The sequence below is a fragment of the Dasypus novemcinctus genome, chromosome 2, assembly GCF_030445035.2.
Source record: "Dasypus novemcinctus isolate mDasNov1 chromosome 2, mDasNov1.1.hap2, whole genome shotgun sequence".
Lineage (NCBI taxonomy): Eukaryota > Metazoa > Chordata > Mammalia > Cingulata > Dasypodidae > Dasypus > Dasypus novemcinctus.
In genome coordinates this window covers 107,758,942-107,785,754 of record NC_080674.1, presented here as the reverse complement: position 1 = coordinate 107,785,754, position 26,813 = coordinate 107,758,942, and the positions used below count along the sequence as shown (strand labels likewise).

The 26,813-nt window shown below is 36.1% G+C and overlaps 1 pseudogene; it reads left to right on the top strand.

Annotated features, from left to right (window-relative positions):
- Nucleotides 1-1,776: 1,776 nt before the first annotated feature.
- Nucleotides 1,777-26,813, top strand: part of LOC101424110 (bcl-2-like protein 13 pseudogene) — an 81,611-nt pseudogene continuing 56,574 nt past the window's right edge.

The following is a 26,813-nucleotide window of genomic DNA, read 5'->3' as shown; positions in this document are numbered from 1 at the left end:
GGACATGATTTTGATTTAGTAAGTCATAAAGTAATTATAACCTCATCTCATAAGGGGTTTTCCACATTCTAGAATTGGATAAAGGAAAATACTTTACGGGAAATAAATTTCACATTCTCAGCCAAAAGTATCAAAGATTTTGTTTAAAAAAGTGAACTCGCCATGATTTTAAGAATACTAATAAAACATCTACTTAGTTCCAATAAGTAGTATTTATTTAAGAAAATGAAAAACGGTTACCATATTCAAACTAGTTAACACTTTCAGATCTGTGCTAAAGCCAACCTTAGCATAGCGTAGCTTAGCATTCTAATGTGCAGGTAGCTCTGAGATCCTATTGAGCAGAGACTGTGTTGTTTCATTCAGGCAATCCATATGCCTAGCTCAGTCCTGGCACACTTTAGATGTACATTAACATAGACCAATATGCTGTGAATGTCTCATCTAAAAGTTAGTGTATATTAGCTTTTCCTATCAAAGGCAAAGGATCTTTCAAAATAAGGAAGAGTGAACTAATATTTCTGTTCGTCACAGATGCTTGGGAATTTTAGCAAAAGTTTTATGCTAGCTCCTAAAAGTCTCTTTTATCAATCAAAAATTTAGTGGCAAAAAAGAATGAAAGTATTCTAAGGACAGCAACCATTTTAGCAAAACGAGAAAATCAGTCCGTTGGGAGCATAGGATCACTGTTGGGATGTGATAGCGGCTAAGGCAGGAAGGGAGATGAGGCCAAGATGGCTGCCTGTGAGTCAGTCTGTGATGTTTAAACCTTGGAGTGTGACTGTCGCAGTGGGATAGAAGGTCTCCAAGCAGAGGTGAGGTGAAAATAAGGCAGAAATGGAAGTGGGGAGTTTCAGGAAAAGCCTACTGCTAAGAAAAACTCGATTCTCAAGATGTTGTAGCAAAGGAAGAAAGAATTTCAATGACAAGACAGCAGACAAAGCCAAATGTTCAGAGAGTAAAAACTGAGAAAAGACTGTTGAATTTGGTAATTAGGATCCTGTCATTGAACTTAAAAAGGAGAATTTCAGTAGAATCAAGATGGCAAAGCTAAATAAACAATGGTTTAAAGTTTTAATGCATAAAAATGAAGAAACAGACAATGGTTGTTAACCCTGAATCCAAAATATTGGCAATGGAGAAACAGAGGTGAGAGACCTTTGTATATTTACAGGTTTCAGGAAAGAAAAGTTTGGAGATGGAAAGAGTGAAGACACAGTATATCAAGAATATAATGAGTGAGCAGGGCCTTTGAGGAGGAACTGAATTGCAGCCAGCCTTGAAAAAGGAAGGGCACATCTTCCTCAGAATAGTAAAGAAGCAAAGAAGAAGATGGATATAAACAAAGTACTTGTGCATAGTGAAGAGAGAAAATGGGCAAAGTTCTGACTAAAGAGATGTCCTCTGCCTTCTTTGAAAAACAGGAAAGGAGATTATCTGACAAGATTGGGGCTGATGGAATGAGATTAAAGGTTTGAGGCAATCAGAAATTTAGAAAACCTGTTATTAGGAAATTGATAGATAAAAAAACCTTGCTATTCGCAGTGAGTGAAAAAGCAAAATTAGGACCTACAACAGATCAAATCAACATGTGCCTATGCCTCGCTCTATATATTCTATAGCCTGGAAGCAGGAAAAAGGATAAATTAGTCAGGGAGGATAGTCCAGGCCCAGCAGATCTGGTTATAAGGTTAAAGGTAAAAGGCAATATAGGGCATTAGAACTGCGTAAAGGTGACTACTAGAAGTCTGACTGAACAAGGATTCAAGTGCAATCATGGAAGAATCACTGAGGGAAATGAGAACCTGGGCCATTAGAGGTCACCTTGAGGGCAAAATGCAGTCAAAGAGCTTGAGAGAGGATCTGAAATACAGAGTGCAGCAGTATTACAATGCCAAAGGTACGGCTGCCTTTTCTTCCTAATAATCTCCCTAGAGTCTCATAAACTTTAAAAAATGGATGAAATAAAATAGGAACTTGTACTGAAAGAAAGATAAACAACTGTTTGCCACAATTTGAAGTCTCAAGTTTTGCTCCGGGAGCATTTGTAGGAGGACCTAACCTCACTAAGAGAGAGACATGTTTGCTATTACCTTCGAAACAGGAGAGAGTGATTAACAGGCGTCGTCAAAATTAACTATATGTTGAAAGTAAGATTAATAAGCTCACGTCTCTCCTGTCTGAGCTGCTCTCTGGGAATAAATCAGGTAGGTTTAAAACAGCATCAATTTTCTCAGAATTCACAATTCTATTTAGTTAATTAAGTTTACATCAATTCAATATACATTTAATGCATACCTACTAAGCACTGAGACACTGTATTAGGGAATCCAAGCATGTCCCATCCATGAAACTCCTTTGACGCATATATCTACCAGAGGATACTTTAAGATCCTCCAAGGGAGAAAGGAAAAAGGAGGAAGAGGCTCCACAAATGAAACCACTATGACAAAGGGGTAAGTTAAGAGCTAGTAGTGAGGGAAGTAACATGTATGATAAAGGAAAGGAGCTGTAATTCAAATAACACCTCAAAAACAGAAACCCAGTAGGTAAAAAATTCCAAACCACTGCAAAAGCCATGAAGCAAGGAGAGAACCATTGACAAAGCACAGAAGAGTGTTGGCTTCAGTGATAAAGAGGTCACAGATGAACAGTACAATAGGCTAACTATGACCAACTTTAACAATAAGACAAGATTGTTCATATCCAATGAAAAGAGTAATAATTCAAAGAATAAGTGATATTATAGTCATTAAGTATGTGGTCAACAGTCAAGGTTCTAGAGAGCTTGAGGATAAGAGAGGAGATAACAAGCTATAGGGAAATTATTTTGAATTATATATATATATGGAAAACAAGTCAGGAAAAGAATTTGGGGAGTGTGTGTATATACATATATACACATAAGTCATTTCTGTATTAGGCTGTTTTTCTTTGCAATGAGCATAAATCCTACTCAATTCATTAATGCAAATTTTAAAAAGTGATATAAGAGGGCACTATGTGCTTTCATGACTGAAACTTTCAGGAAAAATTTTAGCATGCCTGGATCCAGAGATTCACTATCCCATTATTTTCTCATCTCTTGGCACAGATGTCCTTTCTGATGACTACATTTTACCTTGTTGGTACCAACATTTCCATCATTGTTTTATCCTAACGGAAAACAATCCCAGAAAAAAAGGGGGGGGGGGGGGAGGGAGAAAAAAAAAAGAAAAAAGAGTTTCTTCCTACTTGGTAATGCCAAAGTTCTTCATCCAGTTGAATCTTGTGTCTGACTAGATTCTAATCCACTCTTTTCCCTTCTAATCTGGTTTAAGAATTGCTAACATAGAGCATGACTCTGAAAGCAGCAACCAGTTTTCCCTTTGGCTCATGAACTGCAGCCAGGGATAAAGAATTCATATGAGCCACTCTCTCCACACAAGCTAGGAACAGCTCAAGCAATTTTATGGACTAAGAGAGAGGAGGGTCGTTTCCAGAAGGAAAACTGAGTCTCTCTTATCAGAGTTATAATCTCAATTAATGTTTCTCAAGCCAAATTGGAGGGAAAAGGAGTATATCAGAATCTGGAGGAAAGGGAGGGAGAATTTTATGAATAAATAGGGAATATAGAAAAAAGAGGGAGCATGGATTGAATGAGACTAAGAATTGCCACTTACTATATTATTGTCTATGATAAGGATGCAATCTATATTATTTTTAAATCTAAATGCCCTCACAGCACACATATGTTGTTTTCAGATCCAGCTTTACCAAAAATAATAGAAACCTATTTATTTACTATCAACCTACTTACTCCTAAAAATTCCTCAAAAAACAAACAGGAGCACACCCAATGTTCATTCCCTAGTCAGTCTAGCTTTTATTAGAGCTGCACATTATAAACATTCACAAGTACAAATAAATCATTTGTCATAAAATAAGCATCATGAGATGGTGGTATTTGTAGGAGTGTGGTGTAAACATTATACTTTACTACTTACTTCAGATATCTTCCCAAATTTCAAGTGACTGCTTTCATACTTTGGATGCTATTTAGGAGAACATCAAATATGGTCAAACATGACTAGGCTTTTCTCAAAAAATAATATATCAAGTCTATTTACCATAAAATGAACTCTGGTCTTAAGATATTTAGAACTACACCTAACAAGAAATTTTAATAAACCTGTATTCCATTTTTTTACACAAGACCCTGAAGCAAATAAAATTCACATTGCTTGGGCATAAAATTACTAAAGATGCAGGGACAGGTATAGCTGATGTGGTTGAGCACTTGCTTCACAAATACAAGGGCCTGAGTTTGATCTCTGGTGCTTCCTAAAAACAGAAAGAAAGAAACAATCCAAAACAACTCTCATTGGGGAGCAAATGTAGTTCAATGGTTGAGTGCCTGCTTCTCCTGTATGAGGTCCTGGGTTCAATACCTGGTACCTCTTTAAAAAAATTATTAAAGATAATTGCAATAATGTTGTATATTGTTTAAGGAATGTAATAAATCACATCTTTTAGGACTTTGACACTTTTTGAGAATAAATCACCAAAATTCAACTTGAAAACATTAAAAACCAGTTTTCTCTACCACCACACAGCATAAAATGTGGAAGTACACTGCAGGGAAGATAAGATAAGAAATAATGAAAAATAAAGTTGTATAAATGTCATCCTATGACAAGTTAAAAAAAAATAGAACATGCAATTACATTTAAGAGCTGATTTCAAGGTTTCTATATTCCATTCTGAAACACTAATCATTTTATTTTACCATTTAAATATGTTCACGAAATTGATGCTCAGTAAATGTCCAAATAATTTTAGGAAGTTTGAATATTTAGGAAATTTAACATAGTTCTTTATTGAAACTCATTTTTTATTTTTTTTTTATTTTTAACGTTTTAGATTATATAAATGTTACCTAAAAAATATAGGGGATTACCATATGCTCCACCCTCATCCCCTCCCATAATTTCCCACATTAATAACATCTTCTTATTAGAATGGTACATTTGCTACAATTGATGAACACTTATTGAAGCATTGCTACTAACCATGGGCTATAGTTTACATTATAGTTTATACCCTGTCCCACACAATTTTGTAAGTTATGACAAAATGTATAATGGCCTGTATCCATCATTGCAATGTCATGCATGACAATTCCAATGTCCTGAAAATGCCCCAATATTATACCTGTTCTTCCCTCTCCCTCCCCTCAGAACTTCTGATGGTCGCTGCCTTTATATCAATGATAAAAGCTCTTCCATTGCTAGAATAATAATATGTCTATAATAGAATAATAATAATTCTACTTAAGTCCATTGTTCATTCCCCAGTCTTGAGCATTTGGGGATGGTGATGCTCTCTCTGTTTCAAATTGAGAGGGGGCTTAGATCCCATGTGGGAGATGGATGCAACTGTACTGCTTATAGTTGCAAATACTCTCTGTTCCTTGGGATGGGCGTTATCTATCATCATTTTCATGTTAGTTGTTCTAGCTGAGTCCAAAGAACTGAAGAGTAGGCATTACAACAGCCAGCATAAGAAAAGACCAAAGATTTAAGTCTTTGGGACATATATGAAATTGAAACTTAACCTAGTATATATTGCCCAACAGGTACCTCCTGAAACCCTCCTTGTTGCTCAAATGTGACCTCTGTCTAAGCCAAACTTGGTATATAAACATACTACCTTCCCTCCCCTTTCCAACCCTGTTGTGGGCCATGATTCCTGGAGATGAGCCTCCCTGGCACCAAGGGATTATTGCCAAAGCGCCAATTAGTAATGCATCTGGAAAAAGACCTTGACCAAAAGAGGGAAATATTAAATACAAATGAATTTTTATGGCAAAGAGATTTCAAAGTGAGTTGGGAAGTCATTCCAGAGGTTACACTTATGCATGTTTCAGCAGGATCTCATTAACTGCCACAGTAAACAATGCTTCAAACAGTGGGGCTTCTGAGGGTTCTAGAGACATCTAGACACTATAAGCAGGGCAGACAAGCTCAGGAATTTGGAACCCTGTCAGTGGGCCTTACTTTGGCCCCAGTGTAACAGAGGTAGAGTCATGTATAGTTTCCCTACACATGGTTCTTCTGCCCCTTCTTTTGAATCTAAATTTAGCACTATACTTGTTAACTTTGTTCTTTTATGTGTGCTAGTTCAGCTACTATTTGGGATTTTTTCAGGTGTTTTACTAGGGCATTTGATCAAACTTGCTTTAACTATTGTCATTTTACCAATGAAACCATCAGACATTGGAAAGAAACAAAGTTTTTAGTAACCTTGAACACATGTTCATTTTGGATTTAAGTTTGGGATTCTTCTTTAATTTTATAGACCTCTGTCAGGTAATTCCCAGTCAAAATTCTTTCAAGCCAGGATTTCCCCATGATATAAATATCGCTAAGTTTTAACAAAATATTTGCAAATATTCACTCCTTGCTGACTTAGTTGTAGCTTTTGTGGTTATTTTTCTAATTTTTCATATTCAGTTCAATTTAGCAAACATCTGTCATCCCAGTTATTGGCAATCATATGCATTTTGATATACTTGTTCCCAATTCTACCTATTAGGTCACTGATATTTTTTAAACTTGATAAAAAAATCAGCTTATGTCAAAGAAGAAATGCATACCCAGTCTGTAAAGACTGACAGCTGATAGAGCACATCAGCTGAGTTTTCCTACATTACCCAAAACATTATTCATTCATAGGAGAGAAAGAAAAAAAATGGATTCACCCTGTCTGTACCCAATGGTAGAGATTGACCATTCCAATATTTTTTTCTTCTTTTGGATTTTATTCTAATTCAATGATGCTTATAAAATTGTTCCTTATTTTACAAAAAAAAAAAATTCTCTTGGACAGTTTTGAAAGGCTTTCTAGTCTTCAAATAAATTCTCAATCACAGCCCCTAACAGATTTACATCAGCATTCACCCTTGTCTGAGGCATCCCAAAATCATTCCTCAGGCCCTGCATATTTGACTAAACCCCAAAATGAATGTGCACCAACCATTTCCTCCTTATCTTTGAGAAGTATGTCACTGGGTCTTGTTTAGTAGTCCCTCACAGCATAGTTACATTTAGATAAAAGAGAATGAGCAATTCCTAATAAGTGAATCTTCTAGAAAACTGACATTTATCCCTCTAAGCATACTGTAGTATTCTCTATCTTCTTAACCAAAGAATCCTGAACCCAATTTAACATTTTCTTGTTGACTTAGACCTATCAAATGAAAGCATAGTAGAGAATAGAATAATTGTGGAAGTGCATGTGCTCCCTCTGCTTCTTCTGACTATGTGACCTTGGGAAAATGCATAACTTCTCTGTGCCTCAGTTATTAACATCCTTTATAAAAAATGAGGAAGAATATAAAACCTATCTCATAAGTTTATTATAAGTATGAAATTATATTTCACTCAAAGCAAATCTTGGTACTTAGTAAACACTCAGGAAATTGGAACCATTACATACTATTATTATTATTGTTACCATCATTATTTTGAGGAGTACTGTGCTGTCCTCAGAAACCATAAAGTCTTAGCCTGTATCATGCCTCACCTGCAAACTGCCAGGGACTCTTCAGCTTGCCTAAACCCAAATCTACACCTCCCGATTCCTTTTTTTTCAAATACATTGAAATACTATGGATGGGCAAATGAGAAAAGTCCACTTATTGGATCTAAGCTTTACTAGGAGTACAGTTCATTAGCTTCAGTACATGTATGTGTATGCTGACAACCCACAGAACTTATTTATTCACTTTTTGATTCTCAATTTTTGTCCAAATAGAGAAGGTACTGGGTAAATGACCCCTGGAAACTAAGGGGATAATTGCTTGTCTCTTTTCTTCTTTTCTGCTTTGGTGTTCACTGTGTTCCAAATAATACACATCAAACCTTTTCCGGAGTCCTAATTGCAGTAAAAAATAGTACCACCTATATTTAAAAAGGCAAAGCTAAATAGAACAGTTCTAAAAGAAATAAACTCTTCTCAGATTAGGATTGCCTCAGGTAGAAAAGCTCTGATTCACCCATGTCAATCCATTTGTATCATCAAAAGAACCATTTTTTTCTCCTGAACAAAGTAGTAGCCACAGGATAAGGTAAGAGAGAGCCAAAATTAGTGTCTGATTGTTCTTCTGTATAGCTATATTGACTCAGAATTCTAAAAGGGTTGAAAATAGTTCTTGAGAGGTATCAGTCTCAGGAGTGTCCAGGCTGTTTTATTATCAGTTCTCGAAAGTTTGTTCTTTTATGTCTTTGAACAATTTCTAATCTCTCAAATTTTACTAATTCCCACCAAAAAACAAACAAACAAAACCTCCTATTTTAGTAAGAACAGCCCTTATAGAGAATTGTCTTGCAAACAAAATAGGCCGTGCCTTGTTCTAATTAATCATGTGTTTGTTTCCAAAGTAATCAAGTAGACAATACCTGTAGACAGCATTTATGAAGTTTTACATGCATTTAGGGTTAAATGGAGAATGTCTTTTTTGGAAGAACTTAATATATAGTATTAAGCATCTTTATAAAGCTGTTTGAACATTTCTTTTTTTCATTTAGATATTCAGTAAAATTCTTTAGCGCATGTCAATTTATAACACAAGCAGCAGTTCTAATGTCTGCAAAAAAAATTTTAAAGCCGCAAATTTAGAAAAATAAACCCTATATAATTAAATGGATGAAATATTTTTGTCAATGAAATACAGGGATGAAACTTTCGTGGGCATTCATTAAGTAAAATCTCATTTCAAAAATAATGTGTTATTTCCTGTTTGTGTATACTGTGAGCACATTTAATGCCAGGATGTTGAAGATCTAAGCTATTTGTTTTTCCCCCTAAATTCTCAGCAATTATCACTTCAATCTGTTTATTTCTGTATGCTAGAAAAACTGGGCTACTGTTCTTAGCTTAGCTAGAGCAGTCTTCAGACCAACTTGTCCTGCCTTTTAATGCTATTCCAAACAATACAGTGAATTAAAACATATAAATCTTATTTACCGGAGTAAAACATTGAGGCTAGGTGAATATTACATAAACAGAGTTAGAGATTCAACTGCATTTGTAAATTGCTGGTGTTTTTTTCCTACTATGAAGTGTGAGATAGAAAGTTAGAATTCATTTTCTAAAAATAATATATCAAAAATAGAACCAATTAAGAGAATAATAACCATTTCAAAGAGGAATGATATAAGAACAATTGTTGGACTTCCAGGTAAAAATCTGAGATTGCTCCACGCTGAAACCCCATTAAAATGATAATAAAGTGTTATTCAAAAGAATACATTCACAAGGAAAAACAAAAAACACAAGGAGAGAAAACAGCCACAACAGCATTTCGAAGGTGGTAAGTAGTTGGACAAGTGGTAAGTGAATTATGAAAAACTTGCTGGCTGTAGAGCAAGGCAAGAAGCAATCACATGCAGAACCTTTAAAAACTCAGGAATTGGAGCCCCTAGTTACCTTTGGAAGAGGGAGAAAACAGAGCTAAAGAAAGGAAGGATGGTTGTAAATCTGCATTCGAAGCAGTTAGAACCCTCAGATACCTCCTTCTCCCCCACTCTGCACAGCCAAGGAACTGCCCCTCCCCACCCCTGCAAAAGATTGAAAGTTTTCCAAAGATGGTAAACAAAGGATCTCTGGACGCTGGGAGCATTACTCTATGGAAAAACAGGAGTAATAAGCGACTATGAAATTCTGCCCTATCTGTCAGACAGCACTCTGCTCTCACTTGGACGCCAAGGGAGATGATCCTCCTCTCCGGCATTTGGGCATTTGGTCGGCATTTGGGAAAAGACCTGAGGTTATTGGTGTCATGGGCTCCTAACAAAAAGAGCCCAGTCAGGCCACCCTAGAGAGAAGTGCCCCATTTAAAAATGTTCAGGGTTTCCATTTAGCATTCTTTAACTTGAAAGGGACTGAAAGCATGTTTGTTTTTTTAAATCAACTTGAACAAAAAAGACAATACCAGGTTAGGAAAACCTCGCAAAACTATTTTTACTACCCAAACAGGCATTTCAGAAAGAAAATCATTAAAGCAATAAACAATTTTCCCAGAATTGCAAAGACTATGAATTTTCCATTGAAAGGTTCCTCTATGTGTGCAGCTCAATAAAACACATCATTGTGAAATTTCAGAACACAAGGGATAAAAAGAAAGTTCTATAGGCTTCCAGAGAGGGAAAAAGTCATAATCAGAGGACAAGAATGAAAAGATCTTTGGACATTCCATAAGAAATAATGAAGGCAGAATTTAGTAGAAAATTACCTTTGAATTACTGGAGGATATTCTCTTTTTTTGGGGGGGAGGGGGAAGCATGGGGAATAATTCTCTTTAACCTAGAATGCCAGACCCATTTGGGGTAGTCAAGAAGGCTGCTCAATAAATATTCCCACCTTTCTCATTTCCATTTTCATGTAAGAAAGCAAAGTTAATGGTCTTATTACATGGCTCAGTTTTGAATAGCATTTATTTTATCACACTTAATATTGAAGTAGTCAAATTTAAACTATCATATTTTAGGAGTCTGAACGAAGGGAAAGATACAAGTGTGGTAGGAGAAATGAAACTAAATCCTCACCTTTGCCTGTGAAAATTCAATATATAATTCCTAAAACTGAAGCAGAACCCTTTAAAGATATGGAGATTAATACCAAATACCAAAGGAATCAGTCTGAATTATTTCAAACTAATGTAAACAGGAAGAAATATGTGAGCATGGAAGTTAATGGTCAGTGCTGGTCTGGTCGGAAAAGGTCTAAATAGACGGTCTACTTTTTTTCTGCATTTCTGACTAACCAAAGAAGAAAAAGCCATTTTTCAATAGTTTAGCAATCCAAATTGCCAATTGAAATAAGTCTAATTGGAGGCAAACCTGACCACCTCATTGGATTCATAAAACTCATAGTTAAAAGTTCTCTGCAAGTGAAATGCAGCACTTCTTGTTTAACTTGGCCAAATAAAAGAATTTTTTTTTCTAAACTCATACCACACTGTATTTTTGCTGCACTTCATACTACACATGTGCTTTTATGAAGGATAAAGCTCCCATTTAACACTTAGATCCTGGACAAGTGAACCAGGAGTTGTGTCTGTGCCGTAAACATTACAATCACACGTGGGCCACAATGAGAAATTGTGCATCTGCTGATATGTGCAATATTGACACCGTGAAACCGCTATATCATTAGTATAGGTACAAGACCATTAAGTATTGAAACTTCTTCTGCTTCTTTCCCTCATTTCAACTGCTTTTCCAGCATCCTCAGAGCATATGTGCCCTTCTGGTGTTCATCACCTATGGTGTGTTCTCAGCTTCCCTCAGGCCTATCCTGCATCTTCTCCTCCAGCTTTGTGCTATCTTCTACAACCTCCGTACATCAACCCCATTTCTAATGATTCATTTCTAAAAATCACATCTTTGACTGGATGTCTTCTATACATCTCTAACCAGGTTATCTTTGTTCCTCTGAACGTCTTCAGAGTCTTCCTTTCTTCAAGTCCCTTTCATAAAAGCCAGGTCACTTCCTTGGATTTCTGCAACCAGCTAGAGGCTAAAGTCAATGGGAGAAGGAGAGCTAAGTGAGAGGCATGTGAAAGGAGAACGTTTACTCCAAATCTAGGTGGTCTTTAGAAGATTAGGAGGGCAAGGGGGAATATGAGATAAAAAGAGTCACGACCTAAATCTTAATGGTGATAATAAAGAGAAAGTGCAAAGTTGATAATAAAGAGAAAGTGCTCTTTGTGCTGATTTCAGAAGACTTTTATATCTACCTAAAATGGTTACATTTTCTGGCCATTTTTTAAATATTTACTGAGACTATTAAGTGGCTGACCTATATATTCCCTGGTAGTCATATGATCAAATGATAATAACTCAAAATTTTTTGACCTTGCAAGTATTAGGACTTTATAATGTGAATTTATTTGGCCCTCTAACAGAGAAAGGAACACATTACCACAACAGACCTCTTGAGTCTCATTTTCAAACTAATGCATTCCAAAATGCATTTCAATTTTTAACAAAGAGCAAAGGATAAACAATTAAACATTACATGTAACAGAACTCTTACCCACCTGCCAACAATTAAACCCAGTAATTAAAAACTGTAGGAGAGCATACCCAAGCATATCTTCAGCAGCAGTCATATCACGGTCAAAGAGGGGAAAAATATTTTTTAATAAGTTCCCTTTCCGTTTCCCAGGCTGCTTTTCTTGACATTAAACAGACACAAGACTCTGTCAACTATGTTTCACTTTCTTTAAAAAGAGGGAAATCCCATTCTGTGTCCCCTGGGAGGACTATTATATACAGATGAATGTATTTTGTTATTTGGTTTAATAAATGTACTGTTCAGAACAGATGTTAAAGCTTGAAATTGTCCAGAAAAAGAAACAGCTCAGGTGGCAATAATGCAGGCTTCCTGCCTGCTGGGCTTTCTTCTTTGTCTTTGGAAGCACTGCTTTCACAGGTGAAATGGTATTGCAGTATTTATAACCACTCAAGCCCTCACCACTGCCCTGACACTGACAAACAGGGTGCTAATTAGTACCAGGAGTGGCGGCGGCTGCGGTTTTATGACACAGGCATCTGGCCAGTAAATTCGGCTAAGAGAAACAGCCCATTTGCAGAAGCACTGCAAATCCAGCCATGCGATGGGAAAGGGGTGAATGTGAGGACCTGTAAAAAAGCTGGATTTTCTCTAACACCAGACTCTTTGGCCTTCCCACGGCTATGTTCTTCCGTGGACTTTTCAGTACATTAGCTACTTATATCACCATAATCCAAAAGGATTTCTTTAGAGTGCACCTGTGACTTCTTGGGACAGAGGTAAGATATTTGGTTAGAGTGAATTTCTGCCCTCTGGGAATTATAGATTATAAAAGCAACAAACCTCACTGTAAACAACAGACTACTGTTCTGCAAGCTAAGAAGCAGTAAAACATTAACACCAATTAAAAATACTTCTTTTGAGTATTTATCAAGAATGAAATTCATTGCACAACTCACTATATGAATTTCATAAAGCTTAATTTAGTTTAACTAAAACAAATCTACAATTTATAAATGTAGTCAGCACATTTACATTGTCTTCATTGATTTGGGGTCCATGGTTGCTATGGTAAAGACAAAACATGACATAATGGGGAAAAAATGAACAAGCATTATTAGACAAGTTGCATTCAAGCCCTAGGAGCTTAATAGTGTGGTTAAGAATGAGAAATTTCAAATCAAAGTTCTTGTGGCCAAATTCAATGCTCTTGTTGAGCCATTTATTGCATGATCTTTAGCAAAGTAATTGTTCTGACCCTCAATTTCCCCATTTGTAGCACCTACTTTATCGATAACTGTGAGGGCTAAATTACATACTACATATAAATTAATTAGCACAGTTTCTGATGCATTACAGTTGTTCACTGAGTGTTAAATATCCTTAAAACTATTAGCACTATACCTGTTAAATATATGTCCCAAAGACTTAAGTCTACAGTCTATTCACATGCCGGCTGAACCCAAATCGCAGCACAGTTGCAGCCAACACTTACTCTTCATTTGTTTGGATCAACCAGGACAACTGACTAAATGATGATGAAGGACAATGCCCATCCTAAAAAGCAAAGAGTATTTATAACTGTAAGCAAAACAGTTCCATCTGTAATATCTAAGGCCCCTCTCAATCTGAGGCAAAGCGGGCATCGCCATCCCAAATTCCTCAAGAAGGAGGAATGAACAAACATAAGTGAGGAATGCAAACAGGTCCAAAGTAGACTTACTATTATTGTAGTAAGGGAAGAACTTGTAACATTGTCATAAAGATAATGGTTGCCAGAGGTTCTAAGGGTAGGGGGAGGGAAGAATAGGTGAAACACAGAGCATTTTTAGGGCATTGGAATAGTCCTGCATCATTTTGCAATGACAGATACAGACCGTTATACATTTTGTCAAAATCTATAAAATTGCACGGTGGAAAATGTAAACCATAATGTAAACTATAGACCATGATTAGTAGCAATGTTTCAATATTTTTTCATCAATTGTAACAAATATACACACTAATGTAAGATGATTTTAATAGGGGAAAATGTGAGAGAGAGAGGGGGGAAAGTATACGGGAATCCCCTATATTTTCTATGTAACTTTTCTGTAACCTAAAGCATCTTTAAAAACTGAGTTAAAAAAATTCATAGCCATTTCTCCATTATTTAATCTTTCAAGTTATAAATTTTCAAGTGTATCCCCAGTTATTTGAGGATTAAATATGATAAAATAGAAGCCCTTAGAATTATTAAAAGCTACATGGATACTACTGCTAAGGAATAAAGCATCTTTTATTCTGTTGAAAAGCTAATTTTAAAGACAAGCTTTCCATATTATTTTTATATTTATTATAATTCACTTCACATATTTAGTTCCCACAAACTATCTTTCACAAAAGCCAGGGCATTCTTCCAGACTAAGGTATATGTAGCTGGCCACAGAAAATGTAAGTGTAAAATGAATAATTGTATTGTGAGAAGCTGGATGGTGATTGTTTTAAATAATTGGCTCAACTTTTGAAGAAAAACTGTTTAGCATGCCAAGTTCAATGCACAAAACTGCATCTCTGGGATATAATGTCACGGGAAGTAACAAAGGGAATAGAGTAAGAAAGTCACCTGTCAGTGGGAATGGTTCTTCAAGTTCCAAAACTTACTAGATGGTCACAGCAAATAAAATAAACTACTATGATAAAAGTATCATACATATAAGGACAAAAGATATACAATAACAGTAAAAACTGGGCCACTTTGGAGAATTCATTCATTCAGTAAATATTCATTAGGCTTTTACTGTATACCAGGCACTATGCTTGACACTGGATATAGAGGCAAATGGTGAGCAAAATGAATACAGATGAGTAAGCAAAACAAAACAACTTCATTCAAGGAAATTACAATAGAAAGTAAGATTAATGAAACAGTTTATTCATTCTGAATTTGTAAACACTGTAATTAACACATTACCTATAGTAGATTATAGATTTATAAATCTATAAATTCTAAACAGGAAGTTTAAATTTTTGCAAAAATGTAATACAGTCTTATTTTGAATCACAAGTCTTTAAAATTGTACATGAGAAGGAAAACTTGAAATGTTCATCAGTTTGTCATGCACACTCAAAAAGTGAAAAAAATAAAATTGAAATGGACATCAGAATTGGTTAATTACATTTCTTCTAAGAGCAGAACTTTTTCCAGAAATTCTCCCAGCTCAAGCTATGGAACAGTGAGGTTCCAAGTTATAGCTTCCTTATTTCTTTATGTTCTATAATACAGACTTTGAGGCTCGCAAAATCCCCACCCATGACAGAGATTCTTTATTGTAGAATGAGTATTATATCAATTCCTGGCCTTTCCTTTAAGAAAAAAGAAAAGGACAAAACAACTGCTGGTATTTTTTTTTTCAGTCAAAATATCAATAATGCTATTAAAACATAAGTGTGCATTAAAATTACCCGTAGAAATTTTTTAATTTACTCATCTCTCTACCCTCTCCCTCCCACTATAGTTTTCTAACTCATTAAGGACGGAGCTGTGGTATCTGAAATTTTTAAACCCCATGGATGACTTAGATGCATATTCAGGATTGAGAAGCTCCACAAAATAACCAAAAGGAAAAGTTTTTCTTTTCTTTCTTCCTACTACCTTCCCTAGAAAAACAACCTGTATGGAAAAAGTTGTATAAGCCTACCTTGGGTAATAATGCCCATTTATATGCTGTAGAGATACATAGTTTTAAGCACTGAAACAGACTGACCTAGGTAAATTGAAGTCAAATTACCTAATAGAATCTTCTGTGAACTGTCACATCTCTCATACCCTGCCTTCATAGAGAGGATGAATCATGGATGATGATTCATTATTTTGATAAAACAGAATATTCCAATATTATTGTTAAGTAGTGGTGATGTTCATAATATGAGAGGATGGCACATAGTTATTTGAATTCCAATAATTAAATTATTCACTTTTTCATTGATGAAACCCAAGAATAATAGTTTTAAAAGCCCAGGACCTAACTGCTTTGACTAGTTTCTGAATTTAAAAAAGTGAATCCATTCTGACTTGGTACATTCTACTTCCTAACACAGAAACTTGCATATCGCTTTGTTTAGCATGTGCAATGAAAACAGCCACAGATGTGGGGGGAGTGGTGGGGTGGGGGCGGTGGGGATGAATGGGGACCTCATATTTTTTTAATGTAATATTTTTAAAAAATGAATTAAAAAAATAAAATTTAAAAAAATGGGAAAGAAAAAAAAAACAGCCACAGAGGTATATCATGAAAGAATGTTTTATGATTTTCTGAGCAAATTATTGGGCCTATAGAGTAAGTGCTGCCATAGTGGTTGAGACACAATCATCCAAGATCTCACTTAATAGAGAACAAGGCAAAAGGAGAAAACAAAAGGCAAATTCTGAGTAATACTTGAGTATGCTGGGAAGATTGACCTGAGACTCTAGCACAATTAAGTGTTTTACTGTCACTAGCCAAATAACCTTGCAGGGAAACAGTAAAATCAGTTAAGTCATTTCTCTTGATATTAAGGGAAACTTTAAATTAGTTATTTGAAAATCAGGTACTTGATAGCTCAGAAATTTTAAGAATTACTTATTTGCAAAGAAAGAGAAGGTGCTTTTTAAATCCTGTTATGCCCATCAGAACGCTGTGGGTCGTTCCATGCCATTTGTCAGCCAAATCTTTTTTTAAAAAACATCAGTGTCAGGGCTATTTTTGACAGGTATTATGCAAATTCTCTTCTTAGAAATTAGAAAAATAACAATGACAGTACAAAAAATAACCTATATTGTGCACTTATGTTTCAGGAACTGTGCTAAACAATTTACATGCAACTATTTCATTTAATCACCACAATCATTTGAGATATGCACTATTATCTGACTGATTTTAAGGACAAGGAACTTGAGACTAGTAAAGGTATCCAAGATCATAAAACTAATAAATAGGGAGCAGATGTAGTTCAAGAGATTGAGCGTCTGCTTCCCATGTATGAGGTCCTGAGTTTGATCCCCAGTACCTAAAAACAAAACAAAACACACAAACAAATTTAAAAAAAAAACAACTCTCATAGGGGAGCAGATGTAGCTCAATGGTTGAATGCCTGCTTCTCATGTACAAGGTCCTAGATTCAATGCCTGGTACCTCCTAAAACAAAACAAAACAAAACAAAACAAAATATCTAATAATTAGTGAGGCTGGGATTTGAACTTTTGTGTGCAGAACTAGAACTTATAACAGTGTACTTTATCTATGAATATAACTCGAGGATGATGACTGTACCACAGAGACAGATCTCAACATCTCACGAGGAGGAAAATAAGAATACAAATAAAAGCACAAGGAATTGTTATCTTTCTAAATGTAAAATTTGGGAAGATGGTGTAAGAGTAGGAACAAAACAATGGAGAAAGGGCAAAAAGCTGCCTGAGGGACCTGCTGTGAGGATTAGCAGACCAGGACAGAGCTGTGCAACCCCCAGGAGGGTGAGTGACAGACTGACGACAACCATAAGTTACTAAGCCCCATGGTTACTGGGAACAGCAACCATCCGCTGCTCTCAAGGCATGCAGCCTGGATAAAACCCAGGGCTCACTGCAGCCAACTGAAAGGGGAACAGGCATCTTCCTCCCTGGGAAGAGGGAAGGCAGAAGGCAGAGAGTAGTTTGTCTTCAGTGAATTTGGGCAGGAAAGCCTGCTTTGAATGTTAGTTCTGCTCAGACCAGAATCACCAGCCAGTGGAGACTGAAAAAGGCACCTCCATGGGAAGAGTTGCTGACTATTGCCATCTGCTGGCCAGTCAGGAAATAGCAAGGAAAAAACCTGCTTTTAGATCTCTCTTGTTCCAAACCCCTGCTAGAACATCTGTGGCCCATTGGTGAGTCCCAGGACCAATTTTGATAACTCAAGCTGGGCAATTTTAAAGACTCAGAATAAGTTGAAACAAAAATCAAAGAAGAGCTATGAAACCAAACCATTAGGCAAGAGAGAGAAATTCACCATCAGAGTAAATTCACCAACATTTTCAGATGCTTTGACATCAGCAAAAAACTACAAGCCATACTAGGAAACAGGAATAGACGGCCCAGCCAAAGGAACAAACCAAATACCCTGATGAGATATAGGTTTTAAGACAACTAATCAAAGATAATAACATGAATCCCCTAAATCAATCCAAAGAGTTGAAGGAAAATATAACTAAAGAGATAAAGGATATTAAGAAGACGACACTGGGTGAGCAGTAAAACACAATTTTGAAAACTTTCAAAGAAAAGTAACTGTGCTTATGGGAATGAAAGACAAGATGGTTGAGATTAAAAATATATTGGAGGCATATAAGAGCAGATTTAATTGCTTGAAGAAAGAATTAGTGATTTCAAAGATAGTGCATCTGAACTGGAAAAGACAGGAGAACAGAAAAAGAAGAGAATGGAAAAAATGGAGCAAGGTGCCAAGGAATTGAACCAGAATCATCCAGGTAAGTTGCTCCCAAATCCCAGTTTAGAATGTTTATTGCTTTTAGCTGTTAAGTTTGGGGGTAATTTGCTATGAAGCAATATATATCTGGTACACCCGTATTTCCTATATAACCAATGTGTTATAATATTACAGCAGGTAGCAGTTATTGCCTCTCTTTGTGCTTGCCACTTCTTCTGTTTCAGGCCTCAGTTCCTTCATCTTTTCAATGAGGAAAACATATTTACTTCATATGGTTGTGAGGATTTAATGTGATAAGTCATAAATACTTTTTAGAGGAGTTCATAGCACAGTAAGCCATAAAAAAAGGTTAGCCAGTATTACCATTATTGATATGATACAACATCTCTCTCATTTCCTTGGAGTATGGGTGGGACAGTGGTAGCATGGAAGGAAAGGGAAACTGAGCTACCTATCTACTAAACTTGGTAGTGCTTTTTCATTTCCCATGTTTTTATTATCTCCACAGCTCTTATTTCCCTCATCTGTATATCAAAGGTGGTAAGATTAAGTGATTATTTCAAATTTCTTCAATTTCCTATAATTCTTTAAAATGTCTCCCATTGGAAAGCTAAACCCATGGTGCCCATGAAAAGTTTGGACAGCAGAAGAACACAGGACAAGTTTTGCAGAGTCAAAAACTTAGGATGTAGGGGGCTTCATGGGTATAAACAATACATAAGGTAAAAGTAAATATTTCTTCTTCCACTAAGAGAAACAATGAGAGCTTAGATACTGGTCTGTTTCTAAGAAAGAGATCTGTACACTAACCACCACCCTCATCTTGGACCAAGACCCCAGAATGGGAGAAAAACGACAATTCCAAATATATGTGGGGAAGTCCAGAAAATGGGGAAAGCACTTCCCAGTGGAGTCCAAAGAGGTGGAAAGACCCCAGAATTTCCCTGCACACTAGACATGGTACAGGAACAATGGCTGCATGGTGGGTCTAGGAAATTGGCGTCAGACAGACTTACGGGTCCGCTGCCACCAGAGTGATGCAGGAAGAGGACAGTCACAGGCAGGAGCCTCAGCAGACCCTAAGAGGCCAGTTCATCATACTCAGTACACAACAGTGAAATGACCTGAAAAAACACAAACGAAAGGGTGCTCTACCTCAGTACATTGCTGGACTCTTCAAAGGCCCTTGGAACTAGACTCAACTTTAGGTAAGGGATTGGGAGAGTGCCATTACATAGATTCAGTTTCTCTAACCCATTAGAAAGGAGACTTAAAGTAGATTAAAAGGAGTTCTAAAAAGCAAGGTACATTTCCATCACACATGATCTTGTGTACTGAGATTTATACCTCTACAGGGTAGATAGCATGAAATGATATCTAACATCCATTTAAATGCCTCTACTTCCACAAACATCTCAAAATACAAGGCCAAGCCTTTGTTAATCTTTATCCTAGCTATTCAAAATTCAGATTTCCCTTAAATTCCCTGAAATTACAAAATTTTCTCAGTTCTTTTACAGCAAAATCCCCTCTTCAATAAGACTTTTAACCTATGTCCTCAAAGAGTCTTTTCCCCTACTATTACTACAATCTTGTACTCACACTTCTTTTTAGTAAAAGTCTGACAGATTATTTGCAGGGAGCAGGACCATGGTTTGGGTGGAGATTGGAAGATTACTGGAGATTAGGTTTTGCAAATTTCATTTGTCCAGAAGGCAGCTAACACAATTCCAGGCTCTACCACTTACTAAGTGTGTGAGTTAAGGCAAGTATGTTCAACTCTCTGGGTCTATTTTCCCCTCTGTAAAACAAGGACAGTGAACTAGCTCTTTGCAGAATTAAGTGAGATAATCATGTGAAATTATTATATACGGTCCTATTTAATAATTATACAACTTTTGGGTTAACACAGGTGTTCAGATTATCAAATAAGACTCACATAAATCAGTGACTTCATCCAGAATCAGAAGGTAAAGATGAGGTAGGTAGAGTTCTGGGACATTTGCATGGCTCATCAGGTCCTTCTTTTTTGCATTAGTAAAACTTTCTGACCAAGAGTAAAATATATGGTCCCTCATCTATTACACACGGGTCACAGTTAGGTTATGAAACATCTCCATTTTATACTTACATCATTATCGGGTTCATAATGAGTCATCTCATAAATCTATACTTATTTACTATAGGTCATCCTGAAACAGGTATATTCTATTATGAGCATTCCATAGGTAAACTCTCCCCTGCCGGGAATATCGAAAGGAGAATCACTGCCATGTTTACATTTACAGGCATGCTAACCTGGGTCACCTGTCTTCTTTCCCTGCGACAATCCTTCTGGTAATCAATTTTTGAGAGAGAAATAGGTCACAGGCAACTTGTTTTACTCCTTCCCATTTTTTTTTTCACCATAATGTTCAAACATTATTGAATTTTAAGTGAATTTTTAATAGAATTCCCCTGACTCTTCACTCCAAATAAATCCTTTTTATCTTGAGGTCTTCCTGCCTTCTTTGTCTACAAATGATTCCTGAATTTCTTCCTGAATTTCTTCCTGAAAATATGTTTAGGAAAGTATGTATAGCAATGCCGTTCACATACATACAAACACACACTCATACACCCTCATGTTCACCATATGATTGTCTTCCATCTGATCTATTAATAGTGTATATTAATGTATGTTAATCAATATACATTCTTTTATTGTGTCTTATCTAAATCTGTTCGTGTAGTATAAATGTGGAAAACTATTGATTTAAGAAAGTATATAGTTACTACTCACTTAGGTGAAAGAATTTTAAAGGGAAAAAAATGAACCCATGTAAAGGAAATCATGGGAGAAACAAATTTTGAAACTTTGCTTTACCACTTAGAAAGCAGAAAAAGTCTGATGAGAAAATATCCCCTGGAGTGGAGAGACTTGGATTCACTTTATTCAGCTCAAGTCTATTCCCTTAGTGGTTTGAGTGGCTCTAATGGTCCTTCAGTTTTGATGTAATGATGCCAAAGAGGTGCCTGTACCTGAAAACGAGTACATTTACACCCAAGGACTTTTTAAAGTACCTTTAAAAAATACTTTTTTTAAAGGAGCTTTGAAATATGTTTAATGAATTTTCATTAAAATGTTGTTTGCCCTTGGAATATCGTTTTTTTACAGGATTTGTAAATTTGTAAATTTCACCTCCTCCCCAAATGATGTCACCCAATTTTAAGCATTTGTCCCCCAAAAATCTTGAGTACAGAGCATCATTATAAATCGCTTTTGTGTCTCTTTTGGCATCAGGCATCAAAAATAGGATAGGAGAATTTCCCTGATTCACAGATGCCTTCAGTATCATATGGTCAAATATTATAGCCAAGAAAATTGTTAGATACCACAAAGGGTTCATAAGTACAGATATTCCCTAACAATTTGCTGACAGTAAAATTAAAGTACCAAAAGAACTGTCCCACACTGTAATATTTTCTGAACAACTCTGGTTTGTATTCCTAGTTGTGACTTTCACTCAGGATAGAAGCTACTGCCAAAGGGATCAATCAACTCACCGGCATTAAGAAGAAAGTCACCTGACAAAAATTATAATTAATCCAAGGAAAAATACTCCTACAGATTCTTATAATGCCTCCAACTTTGGCATTTCTTTTCCCTTGTGCTACATTTCCCCCACTTCATCTCTTCTCTGCCTCCACTTTAAGTTATTTCCTTCTAAGAGGCTGATAATAAACTTTTAGATTTTTTTTTAAAGAATCAATTCTTAAATATGAGAGCCAGACTGGAGGACATTCTCCATCGCTGTACAAGTTCTTGTGTTCCAGTAGGGAGTGTGCCCCTCTTGCAAGGTACATATTGCTTCTATAGTTTTATGCTCAAAGACTAGATAGTAAGAATAGAAAAATAGATTGTGCAAATGGTTACAGGCAAAAGCATCTTAAAAGTCCTTTACATGTCTTGAATTAAATAAATTTTTAAAAGTACAGTAAATCTTTGATATTTATTCATATTTTCTTTAACTATAAAAACGGATGCAAATCACAATTTTGAAACCAATTTTAAAACTCGGAGGTTGTGTAATTTGAATGAAAATGTTGACACATAGCAGATAGAACTGAGCTGTAAGGTAGGTATACTGAATGGGAAAACAAGAAATTTTATAAAGGAACTTAGAGGAGAAAGAGTAAAAGGTAATAGAAGTAAGAGAAAATGATTTTTTTCTATTATAATTATAACAAATTTAAGACAGTATATATGATATTGTCTTAGTTTCCTAGCTATTAAAACAAATACCATACCATAGTTGGCATAAACTGGGAATTTATTTGTTTCACAGTTTTGAGGCTAGGTAAAGTCCAAAACTGAGGCATCAGCAAGGAGATGCTTTCTCCCCAAAGACTGTGGTGTTCCGTGCTGGCTGCTGGCAATCCTTGTTTCTTGGCTTTTCTGTCACATGGCAATGTACGTGACAGCATCTTCTCCTTTCTCCTCTAGGTTTCTTTGACTTCTGGTTTCTTCCCATGGCTTTCTCTCTCTATGTCTGCATTTCACTCTGCTTATAAAGAACTCCAGTAATCCTGATTAAAGCCCAACCCAATTCAGTTAAGTGTCACACCTTAACTAAAGTAACATCATCAAGAGAGCCCACTTACAACCCAACAGAATATGGACCAAGATCAAGAACTTGTTCAAACTGGATACACAAGTCAATCTAGCATGGATATGTTTTGCAAAAACCTTTTTAAAAACTTACCTATTGGCAAGATACATTTATCTGGCCCAACAGTTTTTACTAGACTTTCCTATTCTTTTTAGCATAACAATAATGTCTAATGATAATCATATCATAGGACAAAAAAAAAATACAACTTCAAATACTAATGGACTAACTTTTGATCCTTACTAATGTATTTATTTACTTTTCCATGTACTATTTCATTTCAGGTCAGGCCGTTTTTTACCTATATCTAGACTTCTGGAATCTTTTAATCAATCAGCAAACATTTATTAAACAAATAACTCTATTAAATGTAGCATACAGCTCACATATAATGGATGAACTAAATTAGAGTTGAAATATCTGTTTCCATTGCCTGTATGTGTGTGTCTGTTTTTTCTCTTCCTTTGAACACCCTACAGTTAATCTTTAAAAAAAACTATATTTATCTTTTTATTTTTAAAAAAGCTTTAGATTACAAGAATGTTACATTGAAAATACGGGAATTTCTATATACTCTATCTTCTCCCCCTCGCCCACTTTTCCCCATTAACTACATCTTTCATTAGTGTGGTAGATTTGTTACAATTGATGACACATACTGAAGTATTGCTACTAACCATGGTCTTTAGTTTACATTATAGCTTATGCTTTGTGCCACACAATTTTATAGGTTTTGACAATGTGTATAATGGTCTGAATCTGTAGAAATGTACTTATTGTGGTGATATAATGAAAACATTTCCCAGAAGTTAACTTTTGACAAGAGAGTTGGAAAAGAAAAAGTGATCTTCTTGCAGATTGCAGGTGCAAGGAAGGAGAAGAGGGGACAAAGTTAAGTCAGAACTCAAGGGATGTGGGAAGCAGGTGTGACTGACAGAATGGTAGCAAAAATTTCATTGCAAAGAAATGGATAGATATGGTAACTACTAAAGGAGGCAGGAAAAAGAAAGTAGATCATAAGAGGGAATCCCTGCTGAGAAACATCTGCAGAAAACATCTGTAGACACTTCTCCATCATCACTGGGAAGGAGAATCCCTGCCACAGAGGCACAAAAAAAAAGGCTTTAACTACCTGTGGTATTTGGTTGAAGGGCACACACAATCCTCAGTGCACCAGCTCCTAATTACTCTGTGACAACCCCAGTTCCGTCCTCCCAGTGGAGAACATATGTCAAAGCACTTAGTATTGACTGAAACATAAGGAAATTCTTCGATTCATCTCTTTCCCCACAAGTCTGCTTTAATTCACCCTCATTTGTCTGAGTAAAAAGGAAAAAAAAAAAAAACAAGTTCCTTCCAAGGGGAGTAAGAAATGGCTCTGAAACATTTATAATACAAGTGTTTTGCTTTGCTGTGTATCTAAGGTTAGAAAAATTCTGCCAACACTGTCCTGTCAGATTGGTATTGAATGCAACAGTAGGCATAACAAAGGCACTAGCAGTTGGAAGGGTGCATGCATTACTATCTAACGTGCTAGAACAGATGACTGGGTCAGCCACCTGGAAGACTGAACAAGTCATTAGAAGATCAACTGTGGGAAAGTTCACCCTCCCTGCTCACACATCTTGTCCGCTTCAAACATCTTATCTTTCCAACGCTCCACATTATCCCCTTCACAGCCTGCTCAGTCCTAATGTAGCAGAGGGGAAGTATCAAGAAGTCAGAGACAGAGAATGAAACTTCACAAAAGAAAATAAAATTCCTTATTCCGAGAAGTGGAGTTCATAGTTTTAAACATATATATATATATATATATATATATATATATATATGATGTAGGTTTCCATGTACACATTACTAGCCCTGGTCCCTTCAGTCATTCAGTCAGATGAATATTGCACCTCACAGAGTGAGTACATTTTGTGGGTCAATCACAGGCACTTTTCGGTAGATGGGCTGCTGTACAGAATCAGGGTCTCTGGGTCAACAATGAGCAAAATGATGCCAATGGTGCCACTCCCAGAGTCACTGCTTCTGAGAGCTCCTTTTGAAGTGCAGTTGGCAGAAAGAAACAAGCGGTCACAGAAAATATAATGGAGTCCATAAGAGGCCTGGGCAAAAGAATGCAGATGAACAATTGCCTGGTTGTTAGGCTTTCCATTCAATTTCAGAAGTCTGAATTATCTTGACAATGACTTGCTGAGCATTGCAGGAAAGTCCCTAAACCTCTATGCCACTCAGGTTTTTGATTTATAAAGTAAGTTAAAAAATAAAAGCAATGTGATATACAATACTGTCCCATAGAAGTAGGTGTTCTTGAAACCATTCATTTTAAAAGATCAAATAGATTAGCTTCCTATTGACAACCTCAACTGTTATCATAGAAAGTATCTATGAAGGACAGCAATCAAATACTTAGGGCATTCATAAAACCACAGTTTGAGTTAGTTGGCAGTTGAGAAGGCCCCTTCTTCTTTTCCCTTGCTCAGGCCCTTAAACAAGGAAAGATGAAAAGGTCTCAATCCTTCAGACTAGCAAAAAAAAAAAATAAGTTCTTTGTACACACAGCCAAGTCACGAAGTTGGAGGTGCCATGACCAAGAATTGAGTAAAAAGTTGAGGACACTACAAAAGAAAAGCTAAAATGCTACCTCATAAGCAATAAAACCATGATCTTCCTCTTCTCTGACCAATTTGGGCTCAGTAACTATGTATCAGAGAAGTATAAGAAAACAAGATTCTTAAAAATAGGAAGGAAGAACAAGCCCAAGAAAAAAGGTGGAAAGAGAAATGAAGAGTAGTTTATGGAATACAAACCTCCACTTTCTTTTCAGGCATACCTACAATCTCAAACCACTTTACCCTTAAAGACAAAAACATCTTTCCGATTTCTGATAAACATCCCCCTACCCAATCCACCACCTTCTCACCTCTACATTGCTTGTAATGCAGTATCATGAGAACACATTAGATGACTCAAAAAGTTATCTGACTGTAAGTCTGATCATTGAAATGCAGTGATTGTTCTTGGAAACAGATATCACTTTTCCATACTTGAATTTTATATAATTTGGCAGAGGAACTGATTGAGAGACGTATAGCTCTTGGAACATACAGGGGCAGAGCTACTTACATGTCCATTGGTATCTATGCATAGACATGCATCTTTACATGCCAATGGACATTTATCTTTTTCAAACATGTTTCATTTTTCTCTTCAATTTCATAGGGTGAAGTTTCATTCAAACATCAATTTATCCAATTGACGTAAATTCTATCACCTTTATGAGATGGAAATTTATTTAAAGCAAAAACTTTTATTGTCTTTTATCTCCTAATCCCAGCAAATGTTGACTGACCAAGACATATATTTTAGGGTCAGTCTGTTAATGAACTCATCTCTTGCCCTTCCAAGTTTTATACTCCTGTTTTGTCTTTTTGTTATTGTTTGTTTTTGTTAATATGAACCATCTGTTTTTCTCATCCTGTGTTTTAAAATAAGCTACCTAATTATAGGGTTTTAAATTTTTGTTATTTTACCCTCAAGCCAGCTGTTGACAATTTTTCTAAAAATTGAATGCCTGCCCTTTAAAAGGTCATTTCTGAGGTTTAAACCTGTTGGTTTGTATTATTACAGCAAATCTCACTACAGAATG